Consider the following 19,301-nt stretch of genomic DNA (forward strand, 5'->3'; position numbering starts at 1 on the left):
CACAATTTAATAGATCTAAAGGATTTCACTCAGCTTGTGACCTTCCAACACAAGCCAAGTTTGTTGCATAGGCTTTCTATTTTGGATAATAAACATATGTGGGACAAGTAAGTGCATGTGATATTTAGAAATAAAAGTAAATTTGAATAAATGTAAAATGAATAAAGGTAGTGGCTAAGGTACAAGTAGTGGTGGTTGATATCACTGCATAAAAATAAATGGATTAATTCTGAAAATCATAATGAATGCTGTTATGGCAATATATTGGGAAACCATGAACTGAGGGGAGTGAAATGGATCTACATGTGGAACAAAATGAAATCTGACATTTTAAATTATTTAGCTGTATTTCTACCTCTATCTGTCTATCTCCTTTCCTGTCTATCTATCTATACAAATGTACATACAGTATTGAAGGGAGAGTCCAGAGTTAAAAGAAAATCTCCTCTGGTCACAAACTAACCTGTAGCATCAGGAAAATAGGAGGTAATGTTACTTGAGGAATAATTATCCTATAAATAACTAATACATAGCGTTCTGTCTTCTGCTGAAACTGTTACTGGCTGTAACTGGCTACAGACGCTGCACTATGTGGGCAGAACACTTATGGGTTTCAGAGTGTTTGTTGCAGTGTTTCTTTACTTTATATTTTTCAAGACATTTGGTATTTCTCTTTCATGTGTTTGATATTTCCCACATTTGCGGATTTTTCAAGGATTCTGAAAATAAAATTATACTGGGCCAGCTATGTACTTCAAGCATGCCTTATTCTGCTTCTTGGGGACAGAAGGGAGGGAAAGAATACTGTCTTTGATACATTTTGGCCTGGAGCTTAGGAAATTCACCTAGAAAAAACCTAATATAACCTCAAAGGAAAAGGAACAAGTTTGACACTGATGTAATATTTGGGTTTTCACAAAATGTGGGTAGTGAGACAATGTTAAAGGTTCTTTTAATGAATCAGAAAGTAGGAAATAAGGAGAGCATTTGAGGAGTAGAACCAGATTTTGATGGCAGAATAATTAATTTTAAAAAATTGGTCAAAATACAGATTTGAATTGACCACATTTCACAAATTCATATTGAATTTGTCAAGTTGTTTCAGTCAGCTCCCCTTCATTTCTCCTCTCATCTAAAAAATAGTCACGAGAAAATAATTTTTACTTTATGCAAAGTATTTCAAAAATAGTTCAATCTCATAATACAGAAAGAGTTAAAAGAAATTTAAGTGACTTCTTTAGTAAAATAAAACAAAACTGTACATCTCAGTAAGTTTCTAGGAACAAATTAACTGCAGCTACATCACAGTAAAGGAAGCTCTTATTACCTTAAATTATTCTCCAGCTAGGTATTAACGATATAGTGGTGCGAAGTAAATAAGCATATAATGAATTAAATTTGATGGAAAGCCAATATATTGCCATAGTTTAAAATTTTTGTTATTTAAATTCATTAGGCAACTATGATGGGAAATGACAAGTGCATTGTGTTTTTTAGTGAGCACTAGAATTAAAAGCTTTAAAAGCTTCAAAATCTATTTGTAAGTTAACTAATTTTTAAAAGATATTTTTTTATTTTCTTAATTTTTTATTTACCATTTTGACAAAGGAAGTACTAGATTTGTATTTTCTTATGCCTGAAAACAGTGTTACATGGAATAATTTGCATCTAACTGAAGCATGAGGCCTGCAAGTTGCAGTTGGTAAGGTATTGTTATTTCCTTTTAAAAAAAAATTAGAATACATCATCTGTCACTGACTTTCACAGATCATTAACTAAGTTTTAGTTTATCTAAATTTCCCCTGAGGTGAAAGTAATTTTTAAACCTTGCATTAGTCAATCAAGTTCACCTTAATATTCAGGTCATCCATTTTACAGGTTTCCCTTGGAGCTGTTTGTCAGAAGTTTTAAAGTAACTCAAAAAGCTTTGTACACCATCGTGAGCTTCAGATATCAATTGCCGTTTATTCTTTTTCTCTGTCTTTTTTCCTTCTACAGTCTTTCCTGTTCTTATATATGCTTCCTTGTTCTTTTTGATGTGATTCATGAAGACTATTTTTAAAACGTATGGTGATCATTGTGCATCATGAAGATGAGATCCTTTACCTATGTTTTGTGAGTATGAGATTGTGAAATGTTGTGAGAAAATGCTATCCTGTCCTATTCTTCCCCTGTAGCAGTAAATCTCATGTATCACTTCCACAAACACAAGTATCTCCTCAGATCCCAGATCCTCTAGGACCTTTGGAGCCAACAGTGTTATGCAAACTTACAGCAACTGTAAGGGTAAAACAATACTATTTTTAATCAATTGATAAGAAGATCCAAAGAATGGATCTTGCCCATTTTTTCTCCTAAAATCAAATCGAGTAAATCTTACATTATATGTTAATCCCAACTTAGTTTGAACCTATGTATGCTTTCAAAAAATTATTATTTACAAACTGTTTTCTTACTGTGCTACTGTTTGTAATGGATCAGGGTGTGGAAACATTGACATATGGGAACTGGGACTACTTGCTGGCTTGGGAACAATTTGCATTAGTTACTGTCTACTTCATCTCCTCATTGTTTGGTGTGGAAATTAACTCTCCTATACCCATGGTGCTGTGGAAAACATAATCTACTTTTTTAATAGCTTCTAGATCAAATAGCTCAACTCTGGGAAACAGGTTCCAATAAAAGCTCTATTTTGTTATGCTGGGCAGCAAATCCTTATTATAAGAGCCATCTTCATTATTCATTGGCATTTTCCTAACTTAAAGTTTCCTCCAAGTAGGGTGTCACGGTTTAAAGCTGGGCCAGCTATTAAATCAGCAGCAGATGCTCTCTGTTAACCCTCCCCCCTCAACCCGAAGGGAAAGGGAAAGGGAAAAGGGAGAGAGACTTCCGGGTTGGAAAGTTAAAACAGTTTTAATAAACCTATAATAATGAAAAAGAGTATAATAATAATATTGGAATAATCAAATATATACAAATATATATACAAAACCAAGATCGAGCTCCCCCGATGTCGGCCACGTCACCACTGGCACTGCAGGGCAGGCTCCGGGAAGGCCCATCCTGGGCCTAGCGATGGTCGAGAGCTGGATTCAGGGATGCACGGATCGGGATCGGGGGCAGCAGGAAAACAGTCGGAGTCCTCCTTGGACACCGGCCATAGCAGAAAGAGACCGAGACCCTCGTGATCCCCCCGCTTTATACCGAGAATGACGTGTATGGGATGGAATACCCTCGTTGGTCAATTTTGGGTCACCTGCCCTGTCTGCTCCCCCCTGCAGCTGCGACCCCCCTTCGGCTCTTCACTCATAAGTAGTGAGGAATTCAGCAGTGACCTTGGTTTCTCTAAGACTAAGTACAGCAAGAGCCTTTCTGCATAACATCCCTACCGGTGCCTCAGCGATAACTACAAACTTCGAGCGTTATCAGTCCTGGAAGCAGACACTGTCTGCAAAACATGTAGTTAGTTTCAGAAAGTACAGTTACTTAGAGGAGACTTAGCTGAAAGTAAAAATCACTGAAAGGAAAATCGGCCTGGTTTAGGCCAAACCAGGACATAGGGTTAACATTTGATGATGGAAAATGAAGGCCAATAAGCTATACAGTGTATGTGCTTTGTAAAATGAATTGGCCTTTTGGGAACAGAATAACTGCAACTTCAGTGATAACAATTATGTTTTTATGGCCCAAGACAGAAATAAAATGTTGAAATGGGAAATTAATGCAAAACCTTAGTAGGAAAATTATGAAATGCTTAGAATCTGAGCATGTAAAAATCACTGTAATATATCAGAGTGTCTGTTTACGAATGATCATTTACACAGGAGCTAAGAGTAATAAGGTTATAGTATCCTGTTTTCCTAACATCAAATGCTGTCTGAAAATCTTTTTATTAAAAATGTGCATTATGTGTGTTCCACTTCCTTTTTGCTCAGGTTCCACTTTCCTCATTGCTTAAGGTAGTAATTAAACACAGAACAATTCATGAATCAAAGATCACTCCAGTTGCTAGCTTAATGATGGACGGATAATGATAGATGATGTGGATATGAAGAAATATTAGTCGGATACTGTAAGCTTCAGAGTAATATATGATGTTAAATTAGATTTGATACTTTTGTTGTCAGTCTGCAGAAGTTGTCAAAGCAAGAAAACAAAAATCAGCCGTAAGATGAGAGTGGATTCCTAAAAGAAATACCTTACTGCAAATCCATAATATGATAATGCTTGAAAATTCATATATCGAAATCTCTGGTGGTCAGTGCTGGCTAGTGTCATCTTGCTTATTTTTCAGTTTGTTATGCTGTTGTTCATTTGAGTTAGAGTGTCTACGATGGCTGGCAGGAGTTAGCCATAGTGTAGACAGGGATGTAATATGCTGCATATCCTTTGTTAATAAAGGCTTCCATAAAATCCAAAAATGTATTAAAAATTCCCAGCCAACTCACTACCCATAGGAATTAAATTCATCCTTTTTTGGGTTTATTTCATCTGATTAAACTTTTCATGCTCTGCATGCATATTTCCATGTGTGGTGTGCACATATGCCATGTGCAGGCTAGAAGCCCCATTTTTAAGCAGTTTTAATCTTCCAGTTGTTGAGAAGCAAACCTTTGGTTTGCAGGAGTGCATAGCAGATGCCATTCACTTGTGCACTTCTGACTTTATATTAGTGTTTGTTACGGTTAAAGCTGGGCCGGCTATTAAACCAGCAGCAGATGCTCTCTGTTAACCCTCCCCCCGCCCAGAAGGGAAAGGGAAAAGGGAGAGAGACTTCCGGGTTGGAAAGTTAAAACAGTTTTAATAAACTATAATAATGAAAAAGAGTATAATAATAATAATAGAAATGATTAAATATATACAAATATATACAAAACCAAGATCGAGCTCCCCCGATGTCGGTCACGTCACCGCCGGCACTGCAGGGCAGGCTCTGGGAAGGCCCAGGCTGGGCCTAGCGACGGTCGAGAGCTGGATTCAGGGATGCACGGATCGGGATCGGGGGCAGAAGGAAAACAGTCGGAGTCCTCTTTGGACACTGGCCATACCAGAAGGGGTGAGAAGGTGAGAAGAGGGGCCAAGAAGAAGGGCGAGACCCTCGTGATCCCCCCGCTTTATACTGAGAATGACGTGTATGGGATGGAATACCTTGTTGGTCAATTTTGGGTCACCTGCCCTGTCCGCTCCTCCCTGCAGGTGCAACCCACCTGATGCTCTTCACTCGTAAGCAGTGAGGAATTTAGCAGTGACCTTGGTTTCTCTAGGAGTAAGTACAGCAAGAGCCTTTCTGCATAACATCCCTACTGATGCCTCAGTGATAAATACGAACTTTGAGTGTTATCAGTCCTAGAAGCAGACACTGTCTGCAAAACATGCAGTTATTTTCAGAAAGTGCAGTTACTTAAAAGAGGCTTAGCTGAAAGTAAAAATCACTGAAAGGAAAATTGGCCTAGTTTAGGCCAAACCAGGACAGTGTTGGCAGGACTCAAGTGTGTATCAGAATGGACAGAAAATTATTCATTTCTGTGTCAGGGAGACCCCATCCCAACACAGAGTGAAGCTATTGTACTCAGAGTTTTGCACAATCACATTAAAACAAGGAAATAAATAAAGGATCTCTTATCTTAAAATATTTAGAAGTATGAATAATAGGATTAAAAGATGATGTGTTTTCCCAAGGTCTGGCAGAAAGTTTGTGTTAGAGTGAAAAACTGAAGACAGAGAACATATTGATAGCTCCTTACACTTCAGCATCACAACAGCATATGAATAGCAAAGAAACATTTTCAGGGAAGGCAAGATAAGTCCCTACAAAATTTTAGGGCCGTAAAAAAAAAAAAAAACAAACAAAGAGATTTTAGGCTTTCTGGACAGTGCATGGGGAAAGATAAGCACTTTCAAACGGGGTCCATGTCAGAATGAGCAGGGAGCTGCCAGAAGCTAACGTTTGCTCATTGTCCAGTTAGACATGGTGATAGGAAGTGCTGAGATGAGGAGCTGGTTTTGAAACTCAAATCTCAGAACTTCACAGTCATTCCCTTGAAATCTCCAGCCTGAGATAGTCTCACTAATAGGTATCTACTTAGGCTGTCTGAAAAGCAATTTTTTCAGTTTTCAAAAAATTGGAGGCGGTTGCTTTGTTTTTGGTTCAGTGTGTGGCTGCTGTCCCTAATTACCACTTTCAGACTGAGAGTGATTCTGTTCACAGCCTACAGGTGACTAAATTCTGCTTAAATCCCTTCAGACACACAAACTGGGATGGGGGCAGGGAAATTAGGAGTGGAGGTTTACCTTTAATGCTTGAAGTGCCCCCTCTCTCTTTTCAAAGGAAAGCCATAACAGTATGTCAAAGTCACATATCCCTGTCTTTTTCTATTTCTTCTGCAGTCCTAAGCAAAATAAAGCACTGATTGCTAAAGCATTTTCTGCCAGTAGGGATGCTATGGGCAGTTTAGGGAGTCTGTATAAGTGATTTATCTTTAATTTTGTGAGCTGACAATTCTGTTGATTTGAAAGACTAAAGAAACACGGTGTTAATTTTGCAGTAAACTGGGAACTGCTGCTGAAAATTGCCAGCTGAGCAGTGGTCAGCCAGTAATTCAGAAGGTAGTTGTTCTGGGTTTTGCAACAGACAGATTGGTGTTAGTTTTGTGGGCAATTATCCATCCAAATCAATTCTTATTTTGCATATAGTTCACAAGAAAAGAGAGATATAAATGGAGGCAGTAAAATACCTGACCAGTAGGTGGAAAATAGTAAAAACACCCAGAACATCAATATATTCAGCATTATGTGTTTAATAGGAAGCTGTTACTATTGATTTATTTTTTTTATTCACCATCACTTAAAGGTTTGCATTTTTATAATGCTTTTTTTATCAATATGTTTCAGCAAACTGCTTCTGTATGATCTGTGTAATAGAGTTTCAGTGCTAACACAAATCAAAGTGTATCAGATGTTTCACAGTGCACAGCTTAACGAAATGTGACTTACATAATTTTTAGCAAATTAAGCATCCAGCGAAGTGTCATCCAGGGGTGCTGGTGGCAGACGGTGCAGGTGAAAAACTGAGCACACCTGACTGAGCTCTTTGAAAGGAGGGCTGGGGCCTCCCTCCCTCATGGAGCATGAAATGCTGTCTCAAGCAGGCGTGAGTGCGCTAGGCCACTTAAGTGGAACCAAAATATCTGATTTTGAGATGTATGGTCTTTTTAGGTTCTATTTCCTAACTAAAGGCTAAGTGATAGAAATCTGTTACATTTCATGGGCCCAGCTCTGCCTCCATCTCTCGTTCAGAATAGTGCGCATCATCATAGTCGCTCTCATTATTTCCTGTGGCTTTGGGAAGAAAGCTTGAGAGCTGATTTTTTTGTTCTTTTTGTGTTGTGTTAAACCGTGAGGTGAAGTCTTCAGTACCAGTTTTTTGTTTCACTGGAAGTTATGTTGGCCTTGTACTAATGCTGTCTGCCAACCTTCCCTCAGAACAGCAGTGGAGGGTTTAGTTTATTATTTAAGGCAGGAGAGGAGATGCATTGCTTCTTGTCTTGCTTTATTGTGTCTTGGGTGATTTTATTTTGCTGTGGCTTGCTAGAGGAGTTCAGGAGTCCTCAAGAAACAATACTGCTCTTCACTTCAAATCGCTCCTTAAACACTGAAGAAATTGTCCTCCTTGTGACTGGATGGGTTTGCATTATCACGTGAGTTGACTGGTAATGGACAGGCTGTTCATTTCTATTGGCTTTACAACCAGCCTAATCAGTTCATTACTGAGCTTAACTAAAGTGCTTCTCTTCCACTCTGTCTGCAGGAAAAATACTTCTGAAGCAAGCAGATGGGCACTTGACTGCCTTTGCTGTCAATGTGTACTGTGTGCTGCACTTTAGATGGCTGGCTGGCAGTGACCCCAGCCTCTTCCCTTCCTGAGATCCTATGCTGCTACAGTACAGGTTCATGGCTGATGAGATTTTACATGTTCATTAAGTAATGCAAGACTAAGCAAGACACATAGATGCACGCAGACACAAAACCTTAAAAAAAAGTTGTCCCTCATCCAATAGAATTTCATTGTTTTTTTCTCATTAAAAAAAAAAAAAGCTGGATGAATCTCTACACACACAGACACCCTTGCAGGAAAATTCTAAACAACACCACATTATCCATTATTTTACATAAAATATATGCAGGTCAAAAGACCAGTAGTCACCACCTGTGGATTCAAGTCCAGAATTCTTACATTGTTACTCCGCTTTCATTCATTAATGGGGAGTAGCTGTTGTAAAGGTTAGTTGTATTTCAGTATCAGCAAGATACCTTTTAGACAAATAGTATTAAAAATGCTTTAACAGTAACACAGTTTTTGTTCATCAAGAAAATTCAAAGGCTCCGAGTTTGCATTTTTATGTACATAAGCAAGCAGTACAAACAAAAGAAAAAGAGATTATGTTCTCTGTCTCCTGGTTCAGAATGTTTGCCATTGAAAGCTGGTTCATATCTAGCATAGGGAAGAACTTGTAGATAAATACATTATGAAATAAGAAGGAAGAAAGGAGTTTGATAGCATAAGGTGTATCAATTAAGACAGCAATTCTTTCATTTCCACAGTAACGATTTAGGTAAAAGAGTAAAAATAATTAAAAAATAGGACTGTTAGCAGAGCTGTCTTGTCATACCTTGTGTAAGGTATACAAGGTCACTATGCCTTGTCTGTTTAGAAAGGCTATACTACTTGGCCTATGCCATTGAACAGGTCAAGGATGGCATTGTGTGCCATTTGTATATGAGGAAATCCCATTTTGACAAAAGCAAAATAGTTTGGGGCACATGTCAATTTTATAACATTTAATAGAAGGAAAGGATATCCTGCTAAAGTCAAAATGGAACTATTGAAACATTTCAGAATGGAATGTTTTATTTTTCAGCAGAGAAATTCTTGGAATTATTTAAATGTTATGCAGTATAAAATGGTTTTATAACCTCATGCTTCTGTCAAATTTTGAGTGTTCCCTCCGTAGTTTTTTTAAAAGGAAAACTTTTTTTCTTCATTCTGTTTCCATCAGAATGAAAAACCTGTTTTCAAGCTAGTTATTGAATGTTATAGTTACAGTGATACAATGTCCCTAGTGGATATACTTTCATGGGTTTAAAGTGCCTTATATTGGTACAATTAATGTTACATTTTAACATGTGTAAAAAAAATTATCTTTTTGGGGAGTTGTTGAGGAATTTCTGATATTAGTTATTTATTACCATGCATGCAGAATATCATATGAATCATTGTTGATGAGATTCTTTATTATAATGATCTAGTGAGGCAGTGGTGAATCTACCACTCACAACTTAATTTATTACAAGATTTTTATTATATTTACAAAATGTTGCCATTTTGTTTTGATTGCTACAAGTAAGTAGGAAATACAGCAGCTGCAGGCAAATTGTTTCAGTCAAACACAGATTTGCCATCTTTTTGTAGTCCATCATCCTGGCCTGGAAAAACAGAGCTTGATCTTATGGATTCTTTTTCAGAGAAACACTAATGATTGCTCTTTAGAGCAACTTTATCATGTTTCATCATTTGAGACCCAATCCAAAGCTCCTAGAATTCAACAGGAGTGTTTATGTGGACTTCCATGGGCTTTGGATCAGAAGTCTTCCAGTCTTATTATCCAGTAAGAACTAGTGGAGTTTGTTTCAAAAGACAAAGCAGATATTGATCTGCTGTGTGAAACTCTATTATATGGTCTTCTAAACACTTGGACTAAGCCCTGGAATTTTTGTACAGGGTTCTGGCTCAACATGCAAGTCACGTTGGCTGACCAAGTGTGAACCTAACAATCTCCTGAAATTTTATAGCCTACAAGTTCTGGCTAACCTCCTTAACATTATTTCATGCCTAGCTACTCAATAAATATTGTGGTGGTGTGTGTTTGGCAACGGATTCTACTAGGTGTTAATGTGAAAGGTTTGTATGCATTAACCCAGAGAAAGCATAATTTCATAATCAGTCTGAAGTGGCTCCAGTATAACCACCTTGCCCCCTTGATTCAAAGCTTCTCCACAGTATATGTGAGAATCTAATTTTGCTAGCATGAAGGTGAGAAGTGGAAGCTAGGCTGGACCTAGGGTTCTCTTGGCATAGGAAGGGGAGAGGAATGACTGAGCTGCCTAGAGAACAAGGGGGAAAATGGAGAACACTGGCTTTGCTGCTCCTGCTACCCTGGGAAAGATACAAGGGGATAAGAGTGCTGACTTAGCAGCTGGGTGTGCTGGCTTGAAGGCAGCTGGGAATAGTTGCCCTGGTATATAGACTAACCCTCACCCCAGCCTCAACAAGGGCAGCAGCAGCAGACCTATTTTTCAAAGGTTTGCTGCAAATACAGATGATGTTTGCACCATGGCTATTGCTGTTTTCTCATCTGTTGTCTGAAGCAGCCACCCGCTTTGTCTGTGCCTCAAGTTCACTCTGTTCTTCCAGTACTAATTCCTTTTTTTTTGTTTTGTTTTGCTTTAAGAGACATATTCAACACTCATTTATATCCTTGCAAAATCAGTTGCAAAATCAGTTGCAAAGGCAAATGGCTTTTTAAAGGCTTTAAAAATACATTCTGGGGATTGATTGTGACAATTCAACCTCTCCTCCTGTGCTAACTTTGTAGTTACACTGCTGGATGTAGGAAAAAGAATTTTTTTAAAAAAATCGGTCTGATTCAGAGACCTTAAAGTGCATCGAAGATTTCAGAGGGCTTTAGGTCACGAAAGCTGTGAAGGTCACTGTGGAGATTGGCAGGAAGTATTCACAAAACAAACATTTTAAGAAGAATCAGTGTCAATTTAATCCACAATAATTAGGGCAGTAACTGTAAGCACAATTAAGTAGTAGTGTTATGTGTGAAATCTTCTTAACACTTTGCTCAGATTGTGTTGAATAATAATGTACTTAAATAATGTTTATTTTGATTCAGTAGCCATTTCCGTATTATACAGGCTAACATCTAAAAAGCATGGAAGGTAAAAAGTAGTTAACATTAAAATTCTAAGACAAAATCTTAGTTTGCAAAAGGCTGGGTTTTCCTTATACTTTTCTTGTTAGAATAATTCCTAAATAACTTTGAAATTCATATATCCTTGAAGTCGTTGGCTTTATGTTCACATTAGTGTCCATGAAAAAGTTCCAGCACAATAAAATATTTCCTAGGACTTTCATTTCTTTCAGTGATATATGGTCAATTTCTAGAGCAGTCTTTTTTCTTTTCTATAGAGAGAAAATGCCTGAAGTCACCATGGGGGATCTTCCTTTATAAAAAATTAAAAAAAAAAAAAGTATTCTGTGTAGCCAGTATATTTTGGCAATTCTGATTGTTTCAATCAGATGTCCAAAGTTATTATTGTAAGCAGGTGTCAGGCAGGTATAAGAAAATTATTTTTTCCCCCCACGCATTGTATATGAAAAAATTAGAACAATAAAACCTACCAAGATTGATTTTTGCAGTCTGTGATGCAGTAATTCAGTAAAATTGAGATCTGACGTTTGTTGACTTAAGATTAGCAGTAGTCAGCCACAAGGAGAAAACAATGCATTATATGCTTGCTTTCTGATTTATGTTCCTGATCCCTATAAAATGTCAAACTGAAGGTGACAAAGAGCAGACCTCCTGTGCAAGAATGTAACAAGAGAAACCTCTGCCGTGTGACCTGCAAATACTTCCAGAACATCATTTTTGCTGACAGCGGAGCAGTGATGTTGTTTTTGTGCCGGTAAATCAGAACGTACCAAATGAATTTTGGTGACATTTACTGCTCAGATCCCAGCTTTTCTTCTTTCAGTCACGTGTGTAACACTCTTTTACCGATTCCCTGTTCCAAGGCAACACACAGTGCAGATGCACTGAAGTGTGCTATTTGGGCAACTTCTTTCAGACTGACTCCCACAAGAATAGCTGCCATACAGCTTGTGTTTCATTGCTTAGTTATAAAATAAAGTACGCACTGTAAATGGCCAGAAGAAGAAAGAAATTAAATAAATCAAACACAACTGGCTTACAACCTTTCACACACACCCCACCTTTTTTAATCGTTTAAGGCAAACACCTTAATGACAGCTAAATTGCCTCTGAAATACAAACCTACTCTGACATCAGCTAAGTGCTGTCACAAAATTGATGCAGGTTATACAGTTCTTACGATCTGCTGGATATTAATATGTTTTGAAGGCAGGATAGAGCACTTCACTCAGCAAGTCTATTCTTTACTTAGTCCTGCCTTTCTGTTTGCTCAACGTGAAAAAATTTCCTTTTTTATATTTTCTTCTTTTCAAAAAAATACCAGTGTGCTTTTGAATTCCTCTAGCTTGTTTGCTTTGTCCTTTTTGCACTTAGTATGTTTTGGATAGACAACATATTTTCAGCAACATTATGTATTTGCATGTTAGTGGGCGTTTGTGAAATGGCTGGCTTGATAAATGCTGCTCAAAGTGACTTTTCTCCTTTGTGTTGTAAGAGCTCTTAATTTTTGCCAGAAGAGAAGGGGAGAAACAGCATTTTTCTTCAAGTTAGATCCTAGGTTTCTGCTGAGAAATCTATTTCAAGAAAGGCAAACTGTTTCCACAGAAAATCACCTTATCAAAACCACAGTTATTCATCAGAAAAGGTTTGGATGGAAACACTTCATCCAGTCTCATTTCTTTCTGCACTAATAGCTATCTTAAATGCACAAATCTTTGAATGCCTTCCAGTTAGATCCCTGGGCCTCAAAGATTAGATGTGTACCCTTCCCTAACAGTTACCTCATTTACAATTTTCTGATCAACACTCAGCCCCCAAGCACAAGTTCAGTCTCTCATAACATTAATTTGTGATAGCCAATTTAAAATTTGGGACAATTGAAGACATTCTCTTGAAGCAGCAGTGATATAGCATCCTTTACTGGTATTTTTTTAGGTTCTTCAGTATCCTATTGGGTTACTAAAAAAAAAAAAGAAAAAAGATGGAGAGATGGAGGAACAAACCTAATGGTGCTTGCCTTTTTTTCTCTTCACAATAACAACATTACTTTCAAAGTTTTATTTATAGTCTTTTAATACACGAATTTTATTTAACGTAAATTTAATGTATTATTTTACTTTATTTCTTGATATTATAGGTACCAGAAACTAATCAATAACTCCAATTCTTTGTTGCAACAGTCCATTGTGCAATTTTATGCACTCTTAGTTGTGCACACTTCAATAGTGAGATAGTACAATATTATAATATATGCATGACTTTTAACGACTTTTTTACATGTCTAACATCGTGTTCATTACTGTCATGGAATAATTTCTAAATACTATGTGCTTTTTACAAGGTTGTTACTGGAATATAAGAATGAGATCAATAGGGAGTAAAATGACAAGTAGGACTTAGTCTTCATCAAGAAATTGATGTGTGTTTGAGCGTAATGCTTGTCTTAAATGTAGAGATTTTACCTACTTCCTGGGTGATTCATAGAAAACCCTATTGTGTCCAAGATATTAAAAAATTCAGTGCAAAAATATCTATGGCAGGCACTGTAAAGGGGTGTGAATGTTTCAGAGGAAATACGCTGAAATAAAACATCTAGGGAGTTATCTGAAGAAGACAGTCTAGGAATGGTTGGTAAGACTTTTTGTAAGAGATCTGTATGTGGATTTGTTGCTGGTTTTCAAATAACCAGTCTTATGGTTCCTCTTAGCATGAGCCAAACCCATCTGGAACTTACTGAACATGCACATTTAACCCCAAAAATCTAGTAGAAGTTTAAAGCATGAGACTGAGACTTGAAAAGGAATGGGTGAATAAGCAATCTGTAACCATGACAAGTAACAATGCCAAGAAACCTCATTCAGCTAATTACTTTCCCAGTATCTGTGTTCTACTGAATATCTACATTTTTGGTTCTTCTTCCCAGCATGCATTGGGAAATGTATCCTAAAGCAAGAGTAGTAGTTCAGTGTCAGTTTAGCAAACCACTTCAGCATAAATTAGAATGCTCTCTTTGCACTGTCCTTGATACCCTTTTTAAGTCTGTAAACCTGAAAAGTCAGGAGAATTTGTGAACTAAATGGCTGTTCAGAAATGTGAGAAAAATATATTGGAGATTATTGTATAAACTCAATGAGCAAAATCTACTTTTGTTTCTTCATTTTTAACACTTCAGTCTGATGGTTAGAAGTAAAAAAGAAAATCCGTATGTTCTAATGACACCTATAAGAAATACAGCAAAAAGGGAGAGCAGAAACTACTGCTGCTAAAGCCAAAGGCAGTAAGTCAGATCTGTAGCACATTTATCAGTACTGGAATCTTCCACCAATATCCCAGGAAATTACAGGTACTGCCTAGTATCCTAAACTTTGTCTCATTCATCTGGACCGGTACGTTAAGGCATGAATGATTAGACTTTTCTACTCCTGAGTAGTTTTACTCTTTTTGAAATATACATTTCTGCCTTTTTCCACAGGTTGCTATGCACTCACCAAAGGTCAGCCCTCATGTGGAAGGGTAGTTTCTTGATAAAGGTCCCTGGTGAATTTCATGACATTTCTTGTGAGTGGATGAGTCAATGAGACTGTACTCCCCTGATGAACAGAGGACAGGACCACACAGTGAGATATAGTTGTTCGGGCACATTCTTCATGCACACAAAGCTGGGAAGAAACAGTTACACTGAGCATAATTTTGAACCTAGATGAACATGCTCTACTGAATAGTATGATGTACTAATTTGAGTGTTGTAGTGCTTTAATGTGCTACGTGACTGTCATCTCGTCTCAAGGTGGAGCAGAAAAGGTGAGTGACCATGCGCGCATCTTCTGAGGTTTCTCTGCAGTGTTAACAGGCCTTCTACAAATAGATACATGTGCTCTAGTGGTAAGGAGAGTGATAAATCTTTGTGCTGAATTGCTATGGCATGCCTCTACCTTTAATTTGCACACACTTTGAGAGTCAGTCTTTCTAAAGAATAGTGTTAGTCAGTGATCATTCAGGGCTTGCTAGATTGGGCGTAAAAGTTGTACCAAGAGTTAAGGAATTTTGCTGAGTCTGGGCCTCAAGAGATATGAGATTGACAGGAGAAGTAACTACTGCTGTATGAAATTCCCTAGCTTGTGCAGCCAGCAAAAATCAAAAACCTGTCTTATGACTGACAGAGAAGAAATACCAAGTCTTGTACAGGATGAGAAAGGGTAGGCACCATCTGCTACTCTGTGGAGTAGGATTATAAAATATGTCAGTCATGCCATTGCTGAGAAAAGCAGAGAAAATGGTACATGTCGCTGCATCTGTTATCACAGGTACAACTTCCAGGGTAGAAAAAAATGCCTGATACAGTGCAGAGAAGCTGCTGCTTGTGGTTATGTGAGCCTCAGCACTCCAACAGCTTCAAGATCTAGATTCCAGGAGTAGTTTCCATTCTGATGGAGGAAGAAGCATACACAAGGGAGATCTAACATTTACTTTAGTTCTTGTCAATAGATAAAAGATAAAATATTTCTAGTCTAAGGGGGTTTTTTCCCATTTGGTGTCATATCCATCCTATTACTAAACTAATGGCTTCATGTACAAAGAATTTGAAAACTCCCTGACTTAAAATTTTTACAGATGTTGAAAAACAGTTGTTCATTCTGCACCTAATCAGAGAGGCAGATGTTCAAAATCCATGACATTCAGGTTCTCAAGAGACCTGCGTTCAGCACAGACATCAGCGTTGTTGGAGGCACGCTCTTGGCCAAAGACAGTCTGGCCAAGGTCAGAGGCTAGAAGCTCAGATTTGCCAATGGGCAACTGTCACATGTGCAGAGAATAAGCCAGATCAAAGGGGCTGCGGTGTTCAGTACAAAGGTGCAAGGGATGCCTAGGTAAGTCCTCATGGTGCTCTAGGAAAGGAGCTCTGTTTTATTCTTTGGGTAAGGCCTGGACCAGTGAAGCCGTACTGTTGAGATAATATTGGAATAACTGAAAGGTGGAGATAATAACAAATGAGGCTGAATCTGGTTTCCTACTGAAGTTGAGAGTCCTTTGAGGGATGCAATTTGGAGTACTGATGAAGAATGTTTTGTGCATATCTGGTTATCTTGTGTTCCAGCCTCCTTCTTTAAACAGGAGTTGATGATTAAATTTTCAAGATTCCAGAAATATCATTTTACTAATCACTCTGAAGAATGTGGGTTCTTTTCTTCTCTCAGCTCTTAGTGAATGACAAAAATCCATGAGAAGTCAAAGGAATGATATTATCCTCATATTTGACTGTGGCAGAGAAGCTGGTTGATGCTGTAGAGTTTGTAAGTTTTGGAATACTAAAAGGAGAAAAGGAAAAAAATGTAACTGTGTTTTTCCTGTTCAACATTTTAATTTTATCTTCTTCCACAAGTATAGCATAGCCAAACCAGAGAGCATTTCCGTGAGAAATCTGATTACTGATGGTGTTTACAGAACATCTATAATTTTTTTAAGATTTATTTACATGTGAACCCATGGCAAGAGCACTGCTGATCAGATTCTGGCTCTGCATTGACATTTACACTGATGCAATGTATCTGAGCTTAGAAATGTTGCAGTCCATTTTTCACTAATATAAGTCACAAACAGACCCACAATCATCTGATTTTTTGAACAATGGGTAACAAAGATGTATTTGGAAATGATGTAAGGGATTTGATTGTCCTTCTCCTGGCCCTGCCTTTGCCCTTTAAGTACTTGGCCTTATTTTATTTCAAAACTAGTTATACCATTCTGTACATTTCTGATTCTGTATGCTCTTTCTAGAAAAGCAGTTTCTATAGAAAACCACACACAGAATCTTAACAGATAGATTCATGTTAACTAACTTGAGACAAAATTATCATTTCCATATCTATATAGATTTTGGTATTGATTTTAGAAAAAGAATACATAAGACCTAAAAGACATTTTGAGGTATGAATAAGAAAGAAACTCCTGTTCTCACTCCTAAGGAGGCAAAAGGTGAAAACTGTTTGGGGAAAAAAAAAAAACACAAAAACCCCTCCAAAATGAAAGCCCTTTTGGAATTTTTTAAATATTATGTATATGCATATATATTACGCATATCTCTGTTATATGTATTATACATTACATATACTCTTTAAAAAAAAAAAAAAAAGAAGCTGTAAAAACTGCTAGGAGAATTCAGCAAATTTGTAGTTATTCATTCACAAATTGCCAGGAAATTTCTGATTCTGGCATCTGTGTTTTTTGAAAAAGAAAGGAGTCTGCCTTTCAGAAACCCAAAAGCACAGCTGGTCAAAGAAAGCTTTCCTTTCACTACAAAATGAACCATAATTTGTATGACATTCACTGAAAGGACATAAATATGGAAAGCTAAGTTATCACTTCTTTGACAATCCATATTTTGAAAAGCATAATTTTTTTTGGTGACTAGTATCTCAATATGAAAGAATATCGTATTGAATAAAAGTATCTGAAAATACTCTTAACACATTTAATTGGACTTTATTAGATTTCAAAGAGTATTTCCTTAATTTTATTCATTTGCAGGGATATCTTTAGATCATATTGCTTAGATATATAGATATTTAGAGAAAGAATACAAAAATTGTTTATATTAGAAGTCAGCTTTTAAGAAATAAGTTTAGAGAGCTGCTGCAAAAAGAAAAGCTAGGGGAACAGGAATTCTGCGATAAAAACTGACGTTCATTTTAAAGAATGTAAGTGTTGGAGGATTTGGTGTCATTCTCCAGTGAATTGCAAATAATAAATAATATTAATATCCTCCCTGAGAGGGAGAAAATACAACTGACAGTGGAAAATTAATGAAAAAAAAAAGAGTAGAAACAACAAAACAAATAATTTATTGCCTTTGTTTTATATTTTATTAAAGATTTGCCAACTAATAATGCTGATGTTGATGATCATGCGATAAACATCATGATCCCTCAGCTGCATTTTCTAATTCTTTGAACAAATATCAGGACCTGGTTGACAGAACACAGTTATTCTAAGTAATTGTTTACTCGCACAAAGGGCAAATTTTGACATGACATTTGGAGTTTGAACAGCATTTATTTTAACTTGACCATGATTGGAAAAGGACCTCCACACTTCTGGTATGTATGTAGAGAATATATGGGACTCATGAATCCTAGTCTGTATATTAAATCTTCATAAATGTTCTTTTTAAAACCTGAAGAGAAAAAGAAAATACAAAAATTATTCACATTTGGACGGAAGTTGAGAGCAGTTATACTCTGTATAACAACAGAGAGCTCTGACACAACTACTAAAACTACTTAATGAAGGCTAAAACTATAATTCTTTAATCCTATAACCCTTATAGGTTTTGTAATAGTAGTAGTCATTTCATGTAAAACAGACACTACTACATACATATAACAAAATATCTGTCCGTGGGGCTATGGTTCTACCTACAAATTTGTCCAGATTGTTTGGAAAGTCAAACTCTACATCTTCCATCACTTGTTGAGAAAGAATAGAAAGAAAAAGTGAGTGACATACTTCTAAGATTAATTTATATAGATCAAAAATGTGACTCTAGTGGTCTGACCCTTAAATTAACACTTGCAAGGTATAATTTGATCATGAGGCCTTCTTTTTTTGCAACATAGTAAGGACTCATTTAGCTTATCTTTCTCGCTAAATCTGGCTATTTCTATCCTTATGATACAATGAGATTCTAACTGCATTTTACCTTGTTTTGCTTTGAAAATTTAAGGGAAAGTTTTTTATGAAAAATGTTTTTCAAAGAAGTCACTGTATGTTTTCAGGTTTTTAAATGTTTCTCATAATGATTAAAGATATTAATCTTCCCTCCTTTAATTATTCTACAAGATTTCAATTTTAGTGACTGTTTTTCAAAGAGGAAACAAACATTTCCCACTCCTTTACCCAACTAAGTGAAAAGAAGAATGATTTTTACAAAAGAGATATAGAAGACAGCTGGTAACAGTACCAGAGAAAGTATGCTGGCTGGTTGCTTGGCATCAAAAGCCTAAGTCTCTCAAAAATCAAGGATAAAAGGCTTTGGCAAGATAAAATACTGATACCAAGATGCAGGTATAGTATTTATCACATCAGTATTATGAAAATAGGAATCATAGAATCATAGAATGGTTTGGGTTGGAAGGGACCTTAAAGATCATCTAGTTCCAACCCCCCTGCCATGGGCAGGGACACCTTTCCACAAGACCAGGTTGCTCAAAGCCTCATCCAACCTGGACTTAAACACTGCCGGGGAGGGGGCAGCCACAACTTCCCTGGGCAACCTAGTCCAGTGTCTTACCACCCTCACAGGAAAGA

This window comes from Nyctibius grandis, chromosome 3 (genome assembly GCF_013368605.1).
Source record: "Nyctibius grandis isolate bNycGra1 chromosome 3, bNycGra1.pri, whole genome shotgun sequence".
In the NCBI taxonomy this organism is placed as follows: Eukaryota; Metazoa; Chordata; class Aves; order Nyctibiiformes; family Nyctibiidae; genus Nyctibius; species Nyctibius grandis.